General features: G+C 39.4%; 1 pseudogene across 1 annotated transcript; it reads left to right on the top strand.

Annotated features, from left to right (window-relative positions):
* The first annotated feature begins 1,112 nt into the window (after window positions 1-1,112).
* LOC148295328 (cysteine-rich receptor-like protein kinase 26) lies at window positions 1,113-7,962 on the top strand (annotated as a pseudogene). Its single transcript, XR_015835203.1, has 7 exons — window positions 1,113-1,789; window positions 3,625-3,632; window positions 6,343-6,553; window positions 6,652-6,780; window positions 7,194-7,321; window positions 7,405-7,615; window positions 7,708-7,962. The product of XR_015835203.1 is annotated as a cysteine-rich receptor-like protein kinase 26 (transcript).
* The last annotated feature ends 454 nt before the right edge of the window (window positions 7,963-8,416 follow it).

The following is an 8,416-nucleotide window of genomic DNA, read 5'->3' as shown; positions in this document are numbered from 1 at the left end:
GGTGTCTTCTTGCGTCAAATTTGGTATGCTTATCTCCATGCAGTTCTCTGTCTATTGTTCTCTGTTCTCACACCCAGCAGTAGTGAGATAGACGAGGGAGGAGAGGGAGAGGGAGCAAAAACCCTAAAATCTCTTCTTCTTTTTTTGTTTTCAATAATAGGGGTGTTTTTGAGTGTTTTATAGGTTTGAGTTTTTAAAAATTGGCCTACCAAATGGATTTTTTGGACTTTGGTCTTAAAATTTATTTTTGAGTTTATAAAATTGGATCAAATTAGGATACCAAAGGAGCCCTTGGGCTTTGAAATATACCGTTTCTATTGTTGTAAGGTATCGTTTAAGTTTACATTGATCTCAAAAAATGTGATCCACTTTCTTAATTATTTCTTGATTTTCCTATCACCTTTTGCACAAAAGAAATTGGATGAATTGTCTATGCTCTGTTTGTGTGGTGGTGATTACATTACTGTATGTTTTGATAGAGTAGATGAGAACAGAATCTGGCGTAATCGAAGGTTTGTTTTTATTTTCTTTGTTTGTTTCTAACAAAAGTTAAAAGAAAAGAAAAATAACAAAAACAGAGAGAGAGAGAGAGAATACGTATACCAAAGGCGAGGGACCTTTGAATTTCCTCTCTCTTGTCCTTCCTAAGATACAAAGTTACAAGATCTCTTCAAAGTCACGAAAAATATCGGTACAAAAGTCAAGAAAAAGCCCAAAAAATGCTAGCTAGTCTATTGAAGCTGTAAGTTAAAAGTTTTCTCTACATAAAACCAGTTGTCATGTCATTTCTTTGAGAGGCCAAATTAAAATTAGAAAAGAACTTGTAGAATTATAGTTTGGGGACATGGCGGAGTCAATTCGTTTTGGTATCAAATGCCAAACTAAACTGATCAATCCGAACTGGAAACAAATTTTCAACAAAACCAAACCAACCCAAATCCAACCAACCAATTACCAAATAACCAAGCCAACACAAGCCAATAAATTTTGGATTAATTTGGTACAGACCCGTGGAGGATACGGAAGGTACAAGGTAAAGTGTGGCTGATATCAGCCGACACTATAAGTGGAGACGACTCACATGGCCTCTTAAAAGTCATGAAAGGTGCAAAAAATTCTAGCTATTCTATTGAAGCTATAAGTGGAGACGAGTTGTTACTTGTGAATTGAGCAAGAAAAATGGGTTGCTCAAGATCATTGATTTTGTTCATTAATCTTGCTATTACCTTAAACCTTGTTGCTCTCATCAGAGCCCAAGATGATGATGCCTCATGCACAACAATAGCTGACTACTGCTGGAAATGCACTGATGGTGCCACCTACACACCAGGTGACATGTACCAAGTGAACCTCAAGAGCCTCCTCTCCTCCTTCTCCTCCAACAACCAAAACAACTATGGATTTTACAATTCATCAATGGGAAAACACCCCAACAAAGTCAATGCAATTGCATTATGCAGAGGAGACCTCTCACAGGACCGTTGTCAGGCTTGTCTCAACACGTCTATTGATAAGGTCCTGCAAACTTATTGTCCAACTCAGAAGGAAGCAATCTTTTGGGCAGAGCGTTGTATGGTGAGATACTCATACAACTTGATATATGGTATTGAGAAACAGTACCCTGTTAAGTATGTGCCTGGAGCAGAGTTTCTCAATAATCCTCAACCGTTTCAGCCGGTGCTTGACTACTTGTTGCATAATTTAAGTGACAGAGCTGCATCAGTGAATTCTCCTCAAAAATTTGCAGCAGGGCGTGCAACTGTCCCAGGAGCTGAAACTATATATGCACTTGTTGTTGACAATGACTTGAGACAAAGCTGGAAATATGGAAAAGCTTGTCTACCACCTAGAAACTCACTTCCATGTTTTAGGGGAACACAAGGGGAACACAACAAGCTGGAAACATGGAGACATAATTCATGCTTTGGAGATTGTAATATTGTAAATTGTGAATTGGGGTTGTAACCAACGGATGGCTATCTAGCTATGCCTATACTTGTAGATAAATATTCAATATGTAAAATGAGAAAAATAAGATTTGCATTCTCTGCAAAACCTCTCTATTTTCAGCTTCTATACTCTCTCAATTACACTATCTTTGGCATGGTATCAGAGCAATCGATTTTGGTTGCCTCTGCATAACCTTGTTCTTGTCTAATCTCTACCTATCCTTGCCCATAATTTGCTGTTATATCATTCCTATCTTATACTTTGCCTTGCCTTAAAATTGGTTGTGATCACAATCTTAATTTGTGCTCTTGTTTGCTGAAGTTCTAAGCTTGTTTTCTTAAGCCTTGTCTCTACTTAACCTTATCCTTGCATAATTCAACTTGTGTTCCTTTGGTTACTTGGTTCTGTTGTACCCTTGTTGTGTTCTTGAAATCTTCCGCTGCATTTACGTATCCATACTTTCACACAAGACCCGCAACATGGCATCCAAGACTGCTTATGTCATGACTACCGGTGAGTCTCCGTCTCCTGCCTTACTCTCCGACTCCAACCCCGACTCAGGTACACGCTCTACTACATGGATAATTGATACTGGTGCCACTGATCATATGACTTTTGACTCCACTGTTTTTTCCACCTTATCTCCTAAATCTCATTATCCTTACATCACTAGTGCCAATGGGGCTCCTTCTAATGTTGCTGGAGAAGGGACTATATCACTTTCCCCTAAATTGTCCTTACCTCATACACTATTTGTCCCCTCTATTAAATGCAATTTGTTGTCTGTTGGGAAATTCCTTGACTCACATAATTGTTATGCCACATTCTATCCTTCTCATTGTAAGTTTCAGGACCTTACGACTCACGAGACGATTGGGCATGGTAAACGGAGAGGGGGGTTGTATACCTTGATGGTCTCATCACCACCATGAGCTGTCCATGTTCAAAACTCACGTGCTCAACAACAGATTTGGCTATGGCATCGTCGCTTAGGACATCCATCGTTTGGCTATCTTCGACGATTGTTTCCATCACTATTCCAAGGCTTAGTTGATTCTCAGTTTAAGTGTGAAACATGTGTGTTGGCCAAGAGTCATCGCACTGTATTTCCCTCAAGTGATAGTAAAACAGAATTTCCTTTTGAGTTGATTCACTCCGATGTTTGGGGCCCTGCTAAAGCCTCTTCTACTGGCAAGAGGTGGTTTGTTACATTTATAGATGACTGTACCCGCATGACATGGGTATATTTGCTCGCCCATAAAAGTGATGTTACCACCACAGTTCGCGAATTTCATGCTATGATCACCACTCAGTTCCAAGCATCCATCAAAGTGTTTCGGTCTGACAATGGTGGGGAATATGTGAATGGTTCCTTGGCTCAATTCTTCAAGGACCAAGGCATCATCCATCAAACCTCCACACCCTTCACTCCACAACAAAATGGTGTCGCCGAACGAAAGAATCGCCAATTACTTGAAGTTGCCCGTGCCTATATGCTTGATAAGTCTGTTCCTCATCACTTATGGGGTCATGCTCTCCTCTCTGCAGTCTATGTGATTAATCGGGTGCCTAGTAGCGTTCTGAATTTCCAAACTCCACTAGATACCTTGGCTCATCACATCTCTCTTCCTACCATTCTCAAGTTGCCTCCTCGTGTGTTCGGTTGCGTTGTTTATGCTCATGTTCCTTCTCATCAACGGAGTAAGCTGGATCCATGTGCCCTCCGATGTGTGTTCATTGGATATGGCTTGAATCAAAAAGGATACAAGTGTTACCATCCTCCTACTCAAAAAATCTTTGTCACTATGGATACCATTTTTCATGAAGATTTGGCCTACTTTATGGTTTCCAAGACCCCTTCTCTTCAGGGGGAGAGGGGGAGTGAAGAGAAGGACTTGTCATTTGAAGAGAATATCGAAAAAAATGCTGAAGAAAACGGAGAAGTACCCCAAGCGACCGGTCGCCACCCTACTTGCGACCGGTCGTGTTTACACAGAGTTGAAGATTCTCATGAAGTGCCCCAGGCGACCGGTCGCGATCCATCGACGACCAGTCGCGAAGTGCCCCATGCGACCGGTCGCGACACATTTACGACCGGTCGTTTTGACACAGAGACGAATACAAATCAAATTCCCCTGGCGACCGGTCGTGAAGAACCCAGCGACCGGTTGCTTTTTCACAGAGTTGAAAATTCTGAAGAAAATTATGATCTGTCCAGTCCTGACCTCAGTGAAGACCTTGAGACTATGGAACCAGAAGGTGATCCAGATGCCCCTGATGATCAACTACAAAATACAACCCCTCCTGCCCTGCCATCGCATCATTCGTCTAGTGATGAAGAAGTACTTGAGGTAACTACTGAACCACCTAATGTTGCACCATATACACTTCCACCTAGATCCACTAGGGGAAAACCTAAACCTCAATATTGCCCTGACCTTAATGCTAAATCTAAATACCCCATCAATAACCATGTGTCCACTCATAGATTGTCAAAGTCATATGCATCATTTGTCAATCAATTATCTACTGTATGTGTTCCAAGTAAATGGCAGGATGCTGTGACAGATTCTAGATGGACTGAAGCAATGGCAATTGAAATGGAAGCTTTGAACAAGAATTCTACATGGGAAATGGTTCCTTTACCACATGGGAAGAAACCAGTTGGATGTCGATGGATATACACTATTAAATACAAAGCTGATGGATCCATAGACCGATACAAAGCTCGATTAGTGGCCAAGGGATATACACAAACATATGGAATTGACTACCAGGAGACGTTTGCACCAGTTGCCAAAATCAACACTGTACGTGTTCTCATATCCTTGGCTGCAAATCTTGACTGGCCACTACTGCAATATGATGTAAAAAATGATTTTCTTCATGGGGACTTACAAGAAGAAATATATATGGATCCACCACCAGGGATTCCTATGACATCCGGTCCGAATACTGTATGCAAGCTGAGAAAATCTCTGTATGGGCTAAAGCAATCACCCCGAGCCTGGTTTGGGAGATTTACTGATTCCATGAAACGATTTGGGTACACTCCGAGTAGCTCAGATCACACATTGTTCTTAAAGCGTCGTGGTGGAAAGCTTACGGCTCTGATCATCTATGTAGATGATATGGTGGTTACCGGTAATAACAATGAAGAAATGCAGAATTTACAGAAGCTCTTTGGAAGTGAATTTGAGATGAAGGAACTGGGTGAGTTACAATATTTTCTTGGCATTGAGGTTGCTAGATCTAAACATGGCATATTTTTATCCCAAAGAAAGTATGTGTTAGATTTGTTGACAGAAACAGGAATGCTGGATTGCAAGCCAGCTGACACACCTATTGAACAGAATCACAAATTGGGAATGTATCCAGATCAAGCTCCTACTGATAAAGAAAGGTATCAAAGGTTAGTTGGGCGATTGATTTATCTATCCCACACACGCCCTGACATAGCTTATGCTGTGAGTGTGGTAAGCCAATTCATGCATCAACCAAGTGAAGCACACATGAATGGAGTAATACGGATAATGCGATACTTAAAGACTGCCCCTGGAAAAGGATTGATGTTCTCCAAACATACACCTATGGATCCTGAAGGATACACTGATGCTGATTGGGCAGGGTGTATCACGGATAGACGCTCAACTTCTGGATATTTTACATTTGTGGGTGGCAATTTAGTTACTTGGAGGAGTAAGAAACAAAGAGTTGTAGCAAGATCCAGTGCTAAAGCTGAGTTTAGAGGAATGGCTCAAGGAGTATGTGAATTGCTTTGGTTGCGAAGATTGCTAAAGAATCTTGACATTAAACAAGTGAATGCCACAAACCTATATTGTGACAATAAAGCTGCCATCGAGATAGCACATAACCCAGTACAACATGACCGTACCAAACATGTGGAAGTCGATCGACACTTCATCAAAGAGAAACTAGAAAGTGGTATAATTAAGTTTCCATTTGTAAACTCGGAAAACCAACTTGCCGACATTCTGACAAAGGCCGTATCAAGTAAAGTCTTTCATGACTCAGTTGACAAGTTGGGCATGCGTGATATCTTTGCACCAACTTGAGGGGGAGTGTTGACAATGACTTGAGACAAAGCTGGAAACATGGAAAAGCTTGTCTACCACCTAGAAACTCACTTCCATGTTTTAGGGGAACACAACAAGCTGGAAACATGGAGACATAATTCATGCTTTGGAGATTGTAATATTGTAAATTGTGAATTGGGGTTGTAACCAACGGATGGCTATCTAGCTATGCCTATACTTGTAGATAAATATTCAATATGTAAAATGAGAAAAATAAGATTTGCATTCTCTGCAAAACCTCTCTATTTTCAGCTTCTATACTCTCTCAATTACACTATCTTTGGTACTTGTTCAGTGCACTCCAGACATAGACAAGGAAAATTGCAGCAATTGCCTTAAAGACTCCATCTTAGAGATTGAGGGATGTTGCGGTGGAAAAAAAGGAGGTTGAGTTCTTAAACCCAGCTGTAGTTTCAGGTATGAGATTAATCTTTTCTTTAGGTCTACAGCCAATTCGTTGGTAGATATTCCAGCTCCAGTTCCGGCAACACCAGCACCCAAAGAAGGTACATATGGTTACCTTGCATATCTTAAATTCGATCGATGTCTTACAATTGTGTGATATGGTTTTGGTTGTTAATAAAGGAATCCATGTGATTTTCAGAAAAGAAGAAGAGTAACATAAAACAAATTGTCATCACCCTCGTTGTGGTTTTGGTTGCTTTTGTCACTATTCTCAGCAGCATATGCATTTTCTTAAGACTAACGAAACGAAGGGTAAAACTTGATGAAGGTAAGTTCAACTCTGTTGAATTGTCACACAGTCTTTATTCTTCTTGTTAAATTTAATGCACACTTGTCTTGAAGAATTTAGAAAAAGTTGGCAAGATCAAGCTTTAAGACATAATTATTGTAGGCATGCTAGAAAAATCATAATAAAAATCTTGTAATAAGGTAATACTATTATATTGTAAACTAGTGGTCATGAGAAGAAAGCCAAGTCAGTGGACTTGGATAATGGCAGCAGCCTATACCTATAAATAGGTGTCGAACCCTCTTGTAAATAAGTTGTGCATTTAAGCGCAACACAATATTTGGACCGTTCTAATTATCTAACCGTTCAAGACATGATTCAAATATTGCAAAATTAGGTAAATGCACTACTTCTAAATATAGAGGCTAACAATCTAAGTTGTTCCTTTTCAGATGAGAATTCAGAAGAAATAAATTTGGTGGAATCATTGCAATATGATTTTGAAACTATAAGATCAGCAACAGATGACTTCTCTTATGCAAATAAGCTTGGACAAGGTGGATTTGGAGCTGTTTACAAGGTAACAAAACAATCACTTTCACAAGAAAAAAAAAACTATTAATCTAAGCATGGTTTCCTTATTTTTCTGTTTTAAACATTCAGGGTAGACTATTAAATGGGCAACCTATAGCTGTGAAAAGGCTCTCCAAAAATTCTGAGCAAGGTGATCGTGAATTTAAGAATGAGGTCATGTTACTTGCTCAGCTTCAACACCGGAATTTAGTAAGGCTCCTAGGATATTGCTTGACAACAGACGAAAGGCTTCTCATTTACGAATACGTGCCTAACACAAGTCTTGATCACTTCATTTTTGGTATATTTTCTCTGCCTCAAATTTCATATAATTTATAGTAATTTCTTAAAGATTAAAAAAGTTCATATTTCATTTAATGAAATTGTATTTAGACCCAAACAATCACGAGCATTTGGATTGGGAAACACGTTACAAGATCATAGGAGGCATTGCTCGAGGGATTCTTTACCTTCATGAAGATTCTCGGGTTCGAATTATTCATCGTGATCTCAAAGCCAGCAATATTTTGTTAGATGAAGATATGAACCCCAAAATTGCTGATTTTGGAATGGCAAGACTGTTTGTTATTTGATCAAACTCAAGGAAATACAAGGACAGTTAGGGGAACCTAGTAAGTACTGTGATAATATAGCAAGCTAACTTACACTTTCATTTTGTGCTCTCCTTGCAACAAAATTCAAAAAGCTTCATTGAAAAAAGAAGAAAAACTTACATGTCTACTAAATGGAATATAATCATGCCGTGGATATATGGCTCCCGGGTATGTAAATAATGGTCGCTTTTCTATCAAAATGGATGTCTTCAGTTTTGGGGTGTTAGTTCTTGAAATTGTAAGCGGTAAAAAGATTGGTAGTTTCCGATATGGCGAGAATGAAGAGGACCTGTTAACCTATGTGACTATGAATACATTAAAGTCATTATTTATTCTCTCTTTTGCCTTGGTAAAATTTCTTTTTGACTATATTGATCTACTTTTATAGGCCTGGAGAAATTGGAGGGAGGATACAATTGAAAACATCATAGATCCCGTGTTGACAGCAAGTTCACAAATCCAAACGATGAGATGCATCCATATTGGTT

The sequence above is a fragment of the Prunus avium genome, chromosome 4 (genome assembly GCF_965620075.1).
Source record: "Prunus avium chromosome 4, drPruAviu1.hap1.1, whole genome shotgun sequence".
Lineage (NCBI taxonomy): Eukaryota > Viridiplantae > Streptophyta > Magnoliopsida > Rosales > Rosaceae > Prunus > Prunus avium.
This window is presented reverse-complemented; position numbering and strand designations above follow the sequence as displayed.